Source organism: Aethina tumida, chromosome 7 (genome assembly GCF_024364675.1).
Source record: "Aethina tumida isolate Nest 87 chromosome 7, icAetTumi1.1, whole genome shotgun sequence".
Lineage (NCBI taxonomy): Eukaryota > Metazoa > Arthropoda > Insecta > Coleoptera > Nitidulidae > Aethina > Aethina tumida.
The window spans coordinates 14,428,798-14,445,671 of NC_065441.1; the positions used below are offsets into that span (position 1 = coordinate 14,428,798).

At 30.0% G+C, this 16,874-nt stretch overlaps 1 protein-coding gene across 1 annotated transcript in view; it reads left to right on the plus strand.

Moving 5' to 3' along the window:
* Nucleotides 1–5,377: 5,377 nt before the first annotated feature.
* LOC109595439 (protein kinase shaggy) overlaps nt 5,378–16,874 on the plus strand; it is a 143,747-nt gene continuing 132,250 nt past the window's right edge. The window contains exon 1 of the mRNA XM_049969586.1: nt 5,378–5,395. The gene's annotated coding sequence lies outside the window, so the exon portion shown is untranslated. The remainder of the gene's footprint in view (nt 5,396–16,874) is intronic.

Below are 16,874 nucleotides of genomic sequence, written 5' to 3' on the forward strand. Positions count from 1 at the left end.
CACGACCTTGCACAATTTTCTGTTCGTTTTTTCCCCCCTGAATCGACACCCGATATGGACGGAACAATTAATGGTCGAATTGCGGCACGGACGTCGAGGAGTTTTGCGAACGGCGCGTGGTGCTGTTTAATTGAACAGATGTTAATTAATATAAAATGTGCGTTTATTATTTTTATTAATACGTTATTACTTGGTGCTAAAGTTAAATGTCAAGCGGAACACGTTGCAAGTCTGGGTCGAGCCGTGATACTGCTCAGATGTGCATATTGAGTATCAAGGTTCGCAGAGTGTCAGGTGCATCTTTGCCACCGTCGTTATGTAACTTTGTAATTTGTATTGAATCTGCACGGTATTAATCTGAATTAATTTGGCACCGTACGTTTTTTTTAATAATGCTGGATAATTGTTTTAAGGGTTCTTTGTCTTGGACGTTGCAATTTATGAAGACAAAGAGGTCTAAGGCTGCTTTTCATATTTGAATGGTGTAAGGAGTACCAAGTTAATTTATTTAATCTATTTGTCTTACTTATTACCCAATTGATTTTTTTTATTCAGAAATGGAAGCAAATGTGCTATCACACCAGAACCTGTGAGAACACCCATAAAACAACAAGGTTCCAAGTAACCTGGGTCCATGATTCCATCTCGGCTGGTGTGCGCCAACATATCATCTCCCATTACAACGAAACAAAGTAATTTTCCGGTTTGTTAGTCAAATTTTTTTCAACCGGAGCCTCAACGGCTCAGCTCGTTAGTATTGATGTGAATTGAACAGATATAATCGACGAACAATTACTTTTTTCATTGGGCCCACTTCAATTCGGCGTTTCGTCATGCTCGTACTTGTAGTTGATTTTTAAATCGCATCACTTGAATCGTTGATGTGATGTATGTTCACGTTTTTTGAGTCAATATTTTTAAGCAGACCACCGTGTGAATTAGAACAACAGTTGATGTTTGGTAAAATAAATAAGATTATATGGTTGGTTACGACTAGTTTTTCATTAATTTAATATTAGAAGAAACTAATGGATTGTATGTTCCCATGTTTCTTTTGGGCGGTACATTAAAACAGTTGTTCCATACTGATGGATGAAGATGTTCTCATACTATATTTTGGCATCGTTTAATTTTAATTGCAAGACAATGCATAGAAACTTTCACACAAATTACCATCAAAATTGAGACAACTAAACACTTTCGTAATTAAAAACATAATTTGCATTCAGAATCTGAAAAAGGAATACCGAACTGGTCAATTTTCCTTTTCAGCCTGAACAGGTTACATATTTATATATTATTATGATATTTAGCATATTTAATTATACCTACCGAAGCCATTCACAAGGAATTTGAAAACGATTGTTCGCCTGTCACTTTATACTTTCATTTCACAATAAAACCTGCCTATTGGCGATGGCCCCCGCCAGAAAAATGTAAATCAAATAATTTTTAGCAGGTTTTACAAGAGCCGCAACAATTGGCGAACTTAAGTGAACACCAGTAAGTATTGCTGCAGGAATATTTGTAAATATCTCAATTATTCTATGACCCAACTGACGAAAATAACTTAGTATAACCGCCGTCCCTGTCTGTTGGCGAATGGCAAAAACTAATGCGAAATGAACAGACGGTGATCTTATTGAATTAAATCGATCCATTGTGAATCGGGGACCTCCCAACACATTGTGCCCGATCTGTGCGCGTATCTCAGAAACTATTAGAATTTTATTTCTGCCACATCACCCAGGAATGTTAATATTTGATTTCTCGTAACACGATACGTTAACAAGCCTACTGGCTGAGATGTTTGTTTGAAAATATCATTTGACTTCTAATTCAGTTTGTCTATTTGTTCGGAATGGATGTTCGGCTACCGGACCCACGAAAAGTATTGATTTCTTTTCTTCGACGATTTTTTGATACATAACAGATGTGATCGCGCACAAAGGCCATCTCGCTTTTTCTATTCGATTGCGTGTATCGCATTATCACGGCCTTTGTTGAAGTTGACTTGGGAAATATTTTTAATATACTGCGGTGAATAGAATTTAAAAATGAAATTAATATTTTCAGTGTACGGGTCTTTGTGTACGTCGATTTGTTCAATATTTGCTACACGTTACTACAATGATTTTATTCTTGTCTTAATAAGATTTGGGATAGAATCAAACATAATTATGATTATTATTAAAAATTTCATCAAATTTATTAGTTAGTTAATTGGATTTTAATACTTATTTCTTCCTATAACTATAAGATCACCTTAAAAAATTGAAAATTAAAGTTTTATCCTTTAGGAGATTTTTCTCATATGACCAAAAATAATTTGAAAAAATTATATTAGACTAAATTTTAAAATTTATTATATCTTTTGTACATTTACAAAATGATATCAAACTTCTTTAACAATTCTATAACATTTTGTTTTATTCTTAAGTTCAGTTTGTTTTTCATAACCACGTTTATCTTTCAAAAAATAACAGAAATTTAAAGACTTTACAATTAGATTTTAACGTACATTTCCATTATACTCTTTGTATAAAAAATTGAAAATTAAAGTTTTATTCTTTAGGAGATTTTTCTCTTATGACCAAAAATAATTTGAAAAAATTATATTAGACTAAATTTTAAAATTTATTAGATTTTAACGTTCATTTCCATTATACTCTTTGTATAAATTAAAAAAAAGAGTATAAGATCGAAAAACTGGAGTTTTCTTCTTTAGAAGCTTCTTCTATTTAGAATTTTGGTAATAATGTCTTTTATAAAGTAAAAATAATTCAAAAAAGTTTAATTTAATAGGTTAGATTTTTAAATTTATTATATTATTTCTACATTTACAAAGTAATATCAGACTTTCTTAAAAGTTCTATAACATTCAGTTCAGCTTGTTCTTCATCACCACATTTGCCTTTGAAAGAATGTAGAACATTTTATTTTCATTACAGTCATTGTATAAATACAAAAGTTTTATCCTTTAGAAACTAGATTTTCAAATTTATTGTATTATTTCAACATTTACAAAATGATATTATACTTTTTTAAAAATTCAATAGCATTTTGTTTTATTCTTGAGTTCAGGATGTTCTTCATAACCACATATGTCATTCAAATAGAAGAAAATTTAAAGCGGTTACAAGTAGATTTTAATGTTTTTATTTTGGTATTTATTTAAATGCAAAAAAATTAAAGATAAAAAATAAAAATGTTTTATTCTTTAGAAGTTTCTTCTATTTAAACATTTGGTTATCAAATCTTTTATAAAAAAGAGCCAAAGAATTCAAAAGTTATATTAAATACCTAATAAAGTATTTCACCTTTATAATGTTTAACTATAAAAAATCTTAACTTTCTGTAAAATAACAAACTAATTAGGATTATTATCAACAATTTTTTCCCAACATTCTACAAATACATTAACGAGTAAAAAATTCTAGGTTTTGAAATAGAAGGAAAAATCAACTTTATCTAAGATCCCCTTTTCAGAATTTCTGAAACTATTAATTAAGTAAAAAATTGGCTAATGTCAAAAATAAGTAATAGTGAAATCGAGATATATCTATCTGGACTATATGGTGGATTTATTGAATTTTTCAGTTTAACATTAACAAGCTTTCTTTAAATTTGTAATGCTATATGTGTTATTTATTAGTAATGCTTTTCTTTGAGTATGTTTTTTATGAATTCGGCCAATTTGAGGACACATTTGTATCAATATCTAATCTTTTGATAGTTGGTTTAAAATTCCAGGAACAGTTCAGCATATTCTTATTAAAATTTTTTAGTTAGTTCATTCAAAATAAACAGCAGAAATGTTCATTTATAACGACTTAATTTTAAAAATTTATAAATGACACCAACAAATAGTTTCTATTTCTTCTGTTTCGACTTTCTTCAAATTGTATTTTTAAATTTTTTGACGAGAAATTGTTTTTTTCTTCAATTTAATTTTAATATTTATTGGGCCTTAAATATTATCTCAATAGGTTTGTCAACTTCAAAGCATTGGCCAAACCAATGAAGAACGTCGTAATTAATAAAACGCTTATTTACATTACTTCCAACTTTTTTACTTAATTTAATTTTCAAGTTAGTTACTACTTAGTATAGATTTTATTACTATTAAATTTTATTGAAAGCTGCAAAAAATAAATACTTTAAAACCGTGCACCTTTGACTTACACAATATGTTATTAAATCCTGTGCATGTGCGAAAATGAAGTGATTAATCCATAAGCCCAAATTGGATTTATTTTAAACTCGCATACCGCCGAGCAATTACCATATTTAAGTATTATTTAATAAAATCTTTTTAATATTATGTCACGCAGATGTCGCCGTCTCGATTTTTGTTTAATAATATTGACAGGTGCGTCGTGCAGTAATTGCAGTAAGTGAAAGTGCCGAAAAAGATTTTCGGTCACCCGAATCTTTAAACGTTGCAGATACGCAAAAAGAATGTTTAATGCATCATTACCGGAAAAATTACACGTTATAAAATTTATATACTTCCATGCACCAGTTGCGAAAAGTGCTTTTTAATTCGCCAGTAACATGCTAATTGCCTGAAAAATCATTAATGTAATATTGCTTTTTATTGCTGCTAAACATAACATTAAGTCTTTAATAAACAAACATGCCCGGGGTCGAGAAAACCACTAAAATTAACCACTCATTTCATTCTAAGTGATTATGATGGTTTGGAGTAGTGATTTCAGCCACGAATTTACATGGTATGCGGCTTTCACAAGGAGAAAGCTTCGATTTTTATAAAAATATTAATTTTAATTTATCGTAGCGACAGAACGGAACACCTCCAATAATAATAAACCAAACAGAAGTCCCTTAAACCGATTTTTAGTCGTTTTGCATCTCCTTGTGACATACTGCGACCGATAAATAAAAACGACCATAATGCAATCGTGATTTACACGACAGTAATAACAAATAGGCAGTGAATAAAAACATCTCCCGGAGTAGCTTCTGCCGGTTGCCACAATATAAGCCACGTAACCGTAACCGGCTTTGCGATGATTTACGCGTACGAGCCTACGTCTAATATTTATGGTAAAGAGTTAATAAATACTGCCGGTTATAATGTAATAATCCAAACGAAAACGCGATGGTACACAATCTATGATTTTACCGGACAATGGCACCAGTTGTAATTCATTTCCACCAAACCCAGTCGATTTATTCGATGTGATTTAAACCAGCAAGTTGGTTTATGTAAATACAAATTTGCTATTGACCTACCCACTGCCATATTTCTTTCCGCAGAATGCCTTCAACAAATTACTGCACTTCTTTATTTGCAGGTGCCTTTTCGCCATGAATGTGAAGTTATGCGGTAACGATGCGGACTTAATCTAACACAACGTTTTGATAAGGGGTAAGTAGGAAACCGCACCAATGGACGGGATGAAGCCGTTGAATCCGGTCGTGTTAAACACAAAAGTGGCAGTAAATCTTGCGGTGTATAATCACCAGAAAACAACTATATCTGGACCAGCGAGACCGACTGTCAAAGTGTCTAACTCGTTCCACTGTTCACAATGCTCATTGTGTTCCTTATTTATGACTACTCATCGCGGATGAACGTGCAATCATACTACTCTAACCCGCAATTACCGGACGCTGTAAGGAAGGATCGTCTTATTATAAGCATGAGCGTTACTCTATTTGTAATCAGGTAACTGATCATTAACGCTTGATAGCTGGAATGACGCCCATTAGCAGCAATGATTTAACTTGTTCGACGAAAATGCTTTTTTTTACCAACGTCCGATATGTGTATATCGTTTGCATCGTTTATACGACTGTGGTTATTAAACGGCTAAAGTACTAATTATGGTAGCGCATCGTAATTTAATATCGTTACTAGTGTTTTACGTTTCTTGTGCACAAAAACGTGCTGATTTTGACACTACAACAGATTTATTGTTATATTATAAATATTAATCAAGGAACCTGATTTAATGTTTTTTTTTTGTTTTCTGATTCTTTTGTTTAAAAATTAAATTGCAATATTGGACTCTTAAGAGTTCATCATAAATACTTCTTTTATTCTTATTTTGTTGGGTTAAATAATAATCACTGTTGTTTCTGAAGAACAGTAAGAATTGATTGTTTTTACTGTTACTCTAAAACAATTACTTTGTTATCTTTAACAATTAATAGTTCATAAATATTTATATCTTCTTGTAACCTTTTTAAGGCCTCTTTTTCAAATTTTCGAAGTTGCCCTTAATAGTTCAGGTCTTTTAATCAATATTTCTTTTGCAATTTTCTCAAGAAAATACTAAAATATTAATTAAGGACAAATATTGAATTTATTATTGTGTATGTAATGTAAACATTAAATATTAAAGATTATATTTATCAATGTTCAAATCAATACATTCTTTCTACGATCATATACTTATATTCCTAAAATTCAGAGGTTGCTCTTAATAATTTAATTTTTTTGTCCACATTTTTTCTTTAAAGGTTGAAGGAAATTCTAAACTATTAATTAAAGACACGTTTTAAATTGATTATTCTTTGGAAATATTAAATTTTATAGATGATATTCATCAAAATTCATATCAATACATTCTTTGTTTCTTCAGGATAACCATCTTTTTCTTCTAATCCCAAATTCTAGGAGTTGCTTTTAATAATTTGATCTTTTAGTCAAATTTTTTTCTTCAAAAATTAAAGGGAATGCTAAAATACTAATTGAATTTGAAATATTAAATACTAAATATCATATTCATTAAAATTAATATATTCTTCAGAAGTACAATCATTTACTTATGTTACTAAATTCCAGAAGTTGCTCTTAGTAATTTGATTTTTAGTCAATATTTGTTGCTCAATGAAGAAAATACTTAAATATTAATTAAGGCCACATTTTAAATTGATTATTTTTTGGAAATATTAAATTTTAATGAGATATTCATCAAAATTCACATCAATACATTCTTTGTTTCTTCAGTATAACCATCTTTTCTTCTAATCCTAAATTCCAGAAGTTGCTTTTAATAATTTGTTCTTTTAGTCAATATTTTTCCTTCAAAAATTGAAGGAAATTGATTATTCTTTTGAAATATTAAAAATCATATTTATCAAAATTCAAATTAATACATTCTTCTTTGTACTATTTCTTCTGTTCTTAAATTCCATAAGTTAATCTTAATAATTCGATCTTTTATGTTTTTTTTTCTTTAAAGGTTTCCCTCAACCTTTAAAAGTTCTAAAATATTAATTGATGACACATTTTAAATTGATAAATAAATCTTTGGAAATATTAAAGATCATGTTTATTAAAATTCAAATCAATAGATATTTTGAACTTTCAAAATAACCATTATTTATACCTCTATTCTTAAAATCCAGTTGTCTTTAATAATTTTATCTTTTAGTCAATATTTCTTGAAATTTGACGTGACGTTAAAAATTTTAGAATTTTAGAAACTAGAATTATTAATTTTTAAAAGTGGTAATATTCAACAAAATTAGAATCTCTCTTGTATTATTGGTATCTTCAGAATAGTTTACTTCTCTTCCTAAATTCCAAAAGTTCAGTCTGTATTTTTTCTGGAATTGAATATTTATTACACTTCTCTTAATTATTAAATACGATGTTGAGTAATTAAATAACAACAATTTATATTAAATGTCATTAAAGCTTTCCGTATGTTCATGTTTTTGGAAAACTTTGATATATTGTTTGGATATTGGCCTGGCAATATGTCCAACCCCGATAATAAAGTCAACACCGTGCTTCTTCGCATTACGTCCCATATATTATCAGCACCTACGTAGAGAATTATAAAACCGGTATTAATGTTAAAGATAGTTTATTGTGTTCGAACGGTTTTGAACATGCACTTCCACATAAAGATTCGCACGACGACATAACTCATGCGGGAACGACGTTAATCCCCGGGACTCGTATGTTATCCGTTCGGGGCTTAAAATTTCAGCGACACATTGAAACGGGGTGCGATTTATCAAAAACTAAATCGTATGCTAACTAGATGACGGCATTATGCGACACGACGCTATATTACATGTCAAATCAGTCCGACCTTATGCACTGAATCGGCAATGGAGTTTTGGCATGGTACGTGCACATTTTTCATTCCGCCGATCAATGAGATAATAACGAGCCCCGTATGATTGCGCCAAGCTATCAAATGTTACCGAATTACTCTTCATGATTTGTCTCTTATCTTTTACGACTGATTCCAACCCTGTCGCGTTCCGCGGAATACTCTTCTACTATTGATATGTTCGACGGATCGGTCAGGCTTGTCCATAACTCATACCAACGGTGTACAGTGTTTGATTGTGTCCATTTACAACCTGTTATTACTCGAGCACTGGCCACTCAAAGTCCCACCCTTTCTATTAATTGATTTATAGAGCATCAGACTAACAAATGGCTCCCTTTGTCATTACCATCGGGCCGCGTCCCATGAATACCAACTAAATGCAATCGAGATAGATCGCGGACTAAATGATACCAGTTTATTTTACACCGTGCTGGATCGGAAATATCTCTGGTAATGAAGTCGAACTTCTCGATTCCAGTTCGGTGATTAATTATCTTATTCGTTTTGTTGAGGATCTGACTAAAATATTTTATACCTTTATTAATACACTGACAATTTTTATAATAGGATTATAATGAATTAAGCTACATTTTCAGTTCTATTAATTGTAAACATGTGACAAAACAAGTTTTAATTTAATTTGTAAAAGAATTTAATTGAGCACTGCACTAATAAGTTAATTAATAAGAATTAATATATTAATTTATTCTTAACTTTAAGCAAAATTCAGGATTTACAATGTTACAGTAGTTTTTCAGCCCGCTTTTATAAGTAAGTAATAAATTAGATTTTGTAACAAGATTAGCTAAAGTCAAGCAGTTCCCTGACCTTAATCCGCAATATTCACAACTAACCAAGCATTAATGTTGATATACTGAAAATCAGGTTACAATTATTTCACCTACAAATTACACAATTTTTTAATTATTTTCCGTCAACATTTAACCCACCAAAAAGCCGTAACATAAAAATAACAACCCATAAAAAAAATTGTAGTTAACTTTATTGGCACTAAAACAGAGACCGTTAAAATGATTTATTATAATGCGATTAATTTAAGTTTTGAAACATTTTTAATTTGGCAAGGATCCATCAAGTGGTTTCGAAATTTTGGGCACAATCCTTCAGCTAAAGATGCACCGTCGATCATGATCAATGGTTCTGTATAATGAACTGTAACGTCATCACTAGTCGCCGATTTGTATAAAGTCGAGGCCTAACAAAAATTAAACAAAACCCACTAATTAATTTATTATTTAGTTCTCTAATATTTCCTTTAAAATAATTATAGAAGGTTAACTGAGGACACAAATGTATAACATATTAAAGAGTATTGATTAGTAATAAATTTTTGATCTTTTAAAGTAGTTAGGGCCTGTATTTATTGACAGAGGCCTCTGGAACTACCAAAGACTTGCCCACAAAGCTCCATAAAGTTATTATTGGTACCTTTTGTTGAAGCTGATTAGGGCGGACTAGAATATTAAGAAAATATCATGTAATATTAAAGGTTATTATTAACTAGACATAATGATAAGGGAACGAACGTATTTTAAACAATACAAAAAGAATTTAGAATAATTTCATTCTTATCTTTAAATCCAGTAGCCCAATTGTTGCGTTTTAATTAATATTTTGTTGTTTGTCGAGCCTTTGTGAAGTAGATAAAAGGATTGTTCAATAGATAAAGATCTATAAAGATTGTAACGTTTAATATTACATTCCGATAAAAAAAGGATAATCAAAGGGAGAGAAACAAGCGGTTATTGTGTTTGTTTATTTTTGCTTCCTATTTTTATTAATTACATTCGATGAATTAGGGAATCTATTAGTTCATTAAACAAACAAATACTTTAGCACTGTGGTGGTGGTACTGAGATCAAATCAGATTTCCGTTAAATTTTTAATTAAAGTGTGGGCGAAAGAATGAAAAAAAAGTGTGTGAAAAAAACAGCGCATGTTTCTAATAAATTGTGTCAATTAATAAAGTTTAGTCAACGTCGGTAATTAGAATCGGAGTCGATTTGTGCTGGTCGTTCTACGCACGTCCGAACCGCATATCTTTTCAAAATTTACATTAATTAACACTTAAAACGGACCGGATTAAGATGTCGAATCTGGCACAATATTAGCCCATTTAAATTCAATCAAAGATTCGACTCCACTAAATGATCAACATTGAAATGTTTATCTGTCGAAACCTTAATTTAGAGAAGAATTATCTAAATTTCTTACGACTATTTCCAATAAATTAAATTCAATGGATCCGGACCGTTCACCTAACTGACGAATTAATTGTGTATGGTATTCTTTTCAATTACATAGTGTAGTTTAATACATTTTCGTTTATTGATCCGTGCTTAATTTGATTTTTATAGAGGTCTAATTGCAAGTCGTTTTGGCCGATATTGTGTTCCATCACAAGTTATTTACAATCTTGATTCGTAAAAATTACATAATGTAACGTAATTCCTTTTTTAGTTAACACATTATTCGACTTTCGATCGATTTTTTACGCACCATTTCCAAATTTTGAACGTCTGTTACAATTTGTCTGTGCTCATTTCTATATATTTATTATTCATCCACCTAAGCCTTCTGTTAAATTTATTATTATCTATTATTTAATGTAGATCTTGTGATAATAATTTGAAATTGATCCGTCCTTAATTATTATTTGTGAAGAAACCTAGTTGTAGCACTATGGTGCTAGAAAAACCAACATCGCCTTCTGGTCATTTACGAGTGGTAATCGCGTGATTTTTTAAAGATTAACATGCAACACAGGCATCCTACATTACCATTTATTAATCAAACAAGTCATAATAACTCGAGTCCCGCCCGATAAATCTCCATCACGGTGGAAAGCTCGTCCAGGGCGTGTCCCGATTTGTTACCGTTTTTTGGCCCACACACACCATTCCCGGACTAATTAATGTTGGCAATCATGCCTCGGTTAATGTGTAATTCGAGAATCGACGCGGCGGCGGCTTTGAACCAGCGCCAACTATTTAATAAACTGTTGCCTTCGGAGTGACACTAGTAATTAATTCCGATGCCCACGGATCTCCGATGATTTACGCGCGACTCTCTCGTACCCAGGGGTGGATGGGCGAAAACCCGCCACCAAACTAATAAAACCGCGTGCGTGGCCTGCCGCATTTTCGCAATTAACTGTAAAAAAATTCGTGCATACGTCGCGAATTATGTAGATTTCACACACTTCTAGCGGTACGTCCGTGTCAGATTTTTCCCACACGAACTATATGGTCGTGTCGATCGATTTCCATAAATCTACATAATCACGAAAAAGACCATAAAAACTTTAATGCTTGTCCGAGGGGACCGAATAAGATATAAAGTTTTCTTGGCGATGGACACCAGAAGAATATACGCTCCCAAAAACGTGTTACCTAATCACTACCGAATATTATGGTCCTAAATCAATCCGGCGTTATCGGTGTGTTGTTACCTTTTCTTTAATTACACACAATGGATTTCGGTTGTTGGGCAACGGTGTTGTTCACTGAACAGGTTTTTCAACCGTTTTTACTCTTCAATTGGCCTATAACGATGACTCGACCCGTGAAGATGCAAAGGCTTATCTATTTAATCAAATTGGAAGACGTATATTACAAATAAAAATAAAGAAAATATATTAAACATATAGAACACCACAGTGCTTATAGATTATTAAAGATATTTTTATATTTTTTCCCAAAAATCTTGATAATTTATTAAAGTATTTTTTGGCATTTTAATGCATTATAATAAAAATTTTATAATATTTAAATATTAATATTTATTTGTTTAATGACTTACTTCTGGTAGTAAATATTGAATCTAGACGTATATTATAAATAATAAAAAATAAATTATACATATATAGCACCATAGTGCTAATATTATTAAATATATAATAAATTATTTGCCAGAATTCTTCATAATTTATTCAATTATTTCTTGTTATTTTAAGTATTTATTTGTTTAATGACTTATTTCTAGTAATAAAAGTTAAATTTTCGATATTGTGAAAAAAATATTTTTATGGAATAGATAATGTTGGGTTAGGTTATTTTTATATTGCCTAGCTATCTTTTTAAACAAATTCTAAGACATATATTACAAATTAAATTAAAGAAAATAAATTATACATATATAGCACCGCAGTGCTAAGATTGTTAAATATATTGTAAATTAAGTATTTGTTCGTTTAATGACTTATTTCTAGTAGGAAATGTTGAATCTTCGATATAGTGAAAAAATATTTTATGAAATAAATAATGTTGAGTTAGATTATAGTAATATTGGTTGGCTATCTTTTTAAATAAAGTCGAATATTGCAAATTAAAATATTTAAAATAAATTATACATATAAAGCACCGCAGTGCTAAGATTGTTAAATATATTGAAAATTATTTGTCAAATTGTCTATAATTTATTCTATTTTTTCTTGATATTGTAATGCAGATAACCATAATAACTTTATAATATTTAAAAAATTTATTTCTAGAAGGAAATATTGAATCTTCGATAGGGTGAAAAATATTTTTATGAAATACATAATGTTGAGTTAGGTTATAGTTAATATAATCTATATATAAGGTTAGGTTATACACACATTGGTTTATTATCATTTTAAACAATTTCTAACACGTATATTACAAATTAAAATGAAGAAAATAAATTATACAAATATAGCACCATAGTGCTAAGATTATTAAATATATTGTAAATTATTTGCCAATATCTCTATAATTTATTCTATTATTTCTTGACATTTTAATGGAGATAATCATAACAACTTATATAACATAATATTTAAATGTTATTAAGTATTTATTTGTATAATGACTTATTTCTAGTAGGAAACATTGAATCTTCGATGCAGTGAAAAGATATTTTTATGAATTAAATAAGGTTGAGTTAAGTTATAGTTAATATAAGCTATATATAAATAAATTGGAAAATAGTAAATATTTTACAAATATAACAAAGAATATATAACATATCATACAAATTTAATATCATAATTATTACATTTTTCAATATCTTTGTAATATGCCGAGTTATATGTTGGTCTATTAATTGTAACAAAAAACTGGAAAACGATTTAAAAAAAAATTAAAAATTAACTTTATATTTTTTAATGTAACACAAATACTGTAGTTTATTACAGACATCTCTGAAATTTTTTTATTAAAAAACATAAATATATAGATTCTTTTGAAAATAAATTAATACATAAATAATTCTAGATAATGTATTTAAATTGATTCCTCAATTTAGATCAGACAATGATTATCACCATAGAATAGTTTAAATTGGTCTAAATTAAATACGTAACAAATCATTAACTGAATACAGAACATAATGGAATATGAATCTTTTGAAATGTACATTTAATTTTCCAAATAGGTCTGCGATCGGTTTTTGTGCACCTAATCCATTTACTAAAACGAATTTACCTGGGCCGCGTCCCAAACCGAAATATTACTCTCATTCTTTTTACGATTTATAATTAATAATAAAATTTCATGTTCAGACGGACGATGATTTCGCACTATTTTTAAACGGTCCTGGTAGCAAAAAAAAATGTTATTAACACACAATTATAACAAAGGCGATAGTTTCCACACGGCTAATTTGACGCCTTTGGTGTGAACGTTAACAAGCAATCAGCTGTCTAGTTACAATTTTGATTAATTTTCAATCGGCTCGATGATTAATTGACGTACCACGTACAAAACTACTGGCGAATCATGCCCTCCACGGGCTTTTATCGGCCTTTGCCCAACGCATCAATGGAAAAGGGTAAATAAACGGACGCCATTTTTGGGGGAGAAGTCGACGATTATTGGCCCCCCTGACAAATGTGATTACACATTTAGGAAATTAATTATGGGCGAAAACGTGCCTCGTAAATGGGGTTTTGTAATAAATTTTCCTTTTGTGGTTTGTGTGTCAAATGGTGGTTTTTATTGGAATATTGATTGGATTAGCGTTAAAACAGACATGTATGCTTGGAAACTTTTCTCACCAACTTGAGTATTAAGTGATATTGTCCTCAAGCCTTAAAGTCTTATTAATTTACTAATTATTCTTAATTAAATTTAAAAAAATAATAAATAAAATTAGTGATCATAAATGATACCACAGTGTTAAGATTATTTGCCAAAGTTTTAAAATGTTCTTAATTAATTTTTTGCCGTGTTAATGATTCTATATCCGTTAACTTTTCTCAAGAACCTGAGCTTATAATTATTACGAGACAAAGGAAAAATTGTAATTTAAACATTGTCCTCAAGCCTCAAAGATATTAATTTACCATCCACCATCAAGATAGAGTGTCCATCACATTTCTCCTCCACAAAACACATATCATCCGTTTTTTGCCTCGCAACGATTAAAGCAAAGGCTCGGTTTATGAGTGGTGGGCATCAGGAGAGCGTGTAACCTGGTAGTTAAGCAATCATGTACACATAGTCTTGAAAATTGCATTTCCAGTAGCCCTACGGAGACCGTTTGGCATGCTACCTGAATTAGCAAATAGTTTATATGCCCCGCGCACACGTCTGAATTATGCATCTGCAGCCTTATTCCACTGAAACGTGTCAAATGAGGAAGCAATCCTATTCAGGATTTGCATTCACCCCTGAGCTAGTGCATACATTAAGCGGCGAACGATGCTCATTATCATATGCATATTACACTTGTTCATTGTGCTGCATTGTGTGTAGTTCTCTCTTTTTTTTTGGTACGGTTTTTAATCGCGTCGTGTTTAATTTTTGCCGCTAATGTGTGCATTAATGTGGTGGCTTTGTTTTTGGTACCGTTCTGCCCGGTGGCATATGCCAACTGTGGTGATGTAAAGGCGAGAAATTAAATCACTGTAAGTTAAAAAAAGTACATAAATATAAACACGGTAATCTATAAAACGACAACAAAATTTTGCTTAAAATTAAGGCAGTTATTTTTTTATATGCACAAATAAATATATTGTTTTAATTAGAAATTGTAGGTACCAGAAAAAAGTAATTCACCATTTTCGTGGTTTATTTTAATAAATTTTTATATTAATATGAGTGTAATTTAAATATTGTCCTCGAGCTATTAATTAACTAATTTTTCTTAATTAAATTGGATAAATATTCAAATAAAACATAAAATGATCATATTTAGCGCTACGGAGCTAAGATTAATAAATGTTTTATTAAATATTTTCCAAAATTTTCGATCAGTTAATAATCAAAGTTATTATTTTATTTCTATAGGTACATTATTATTTTCCTATATTGTGTTTACAATAATTTTTAAGTTAAAGATGGTTTATTCAAGTGCTAAGTGAAAATTTGCTCAAAAATAAACTAAAAGTAATATAATCACATTCGTAAGGCGTTTGAAGAACACGCTGTTAGTGATGAGGTCGCACGATTTTCGTTTCGTCGGTTTTAAAATGGCATTTAAGTAATATCTCGTGCAAAATCAAGGTCAAACATTAAACTGCAATAAATCAATCATTAGAAAGAGGCTTCATGCAGTGATTTTTATCAAAAAGTTAGACAAATTTAATAAGTAAGAAGTAATCAATAGTTTGGACAATGAATTGAAGCTGATAAATCTAGAGGAACTGTATTTAAGACTTAACCCAAGAAAGATTTTAATGATTTTATGATGGGCTGAGAGTCGAATTGTAAATATTGATTACACCAGATATATAATGATCAATGTTACTGTCTATCACTCACAAATTAATTAATTAAAGTCATTATAAATTTACCTAAAAACTTCTTCAGACAATAGAAAGGATAGACGTTCTGCCTCTTCCATACAAAGCAAAGTTTTAATAGGCAAGTTTCACCTCATCCACTCTTTAGTCATTCTTGTGACTATTATTTATTTTGATCATTGTTCAATTTTTTATGTAATAAACGGTTTGATTCTGAAGAGGAAATTGACCCCGGAAGTTGTTTCTCGTAGCATAAATTTGCTTATAGTAAGTTGGCCAAAAATTATAATGCTATATTTGTTGAATAAAAATTATTTTGAATTAATTCTTTAATTAAAAATACAAAATGTATTTAACAGTAAAAATGTTTTTTTTTTTTTTAATAAATTACAAATGTAGCAATAATAAATGTAAATTTTCCACCTACCTTTTGGCTTATCACCAATGTAGTTTAATAATAAATCTTAAGCCTAAATTTTTGTAAATTAATTAACCCACTCCTAATTTATTTGACGATAATTACCACTTGTACCAAATTATAATATTCCCATTTGGCCATTTATTGATTAAATAACACTGTTTCGATAACCTGTTCCTTCACCATCGAGGCTGTTGATTGGCAACATCCAATTTATTATAATTATCCACCAAATTAATTAATATCATTGTTTCTAGGCTGGCATCTAGATAATGAGTGAGATGCATATGGGATGAAGATTGATGATGTGGATGTCAATTACTAAGAAGGAGAAAACAATACGTAATTTTACAGTAATAGATAACTGTTCTTCATAGGTGATCATAGTGTTTATTGAATAAACCAATTTTACCAACACATACTGTATCAATAAATAATAATGTAATATAACACACATTAATAGAAATAATAATAAGTTCCAGAATAAATGTTATACAGCGAATTTGATTAAAGGAGCTGTTATTAAAAAATGAGGATAGAATGACCATAAAACAATGAATGTAGATGGACGAATAATTAAAAAATTGTCAAAAAAATTAGCATGGTAATCTTGTTGACCGGT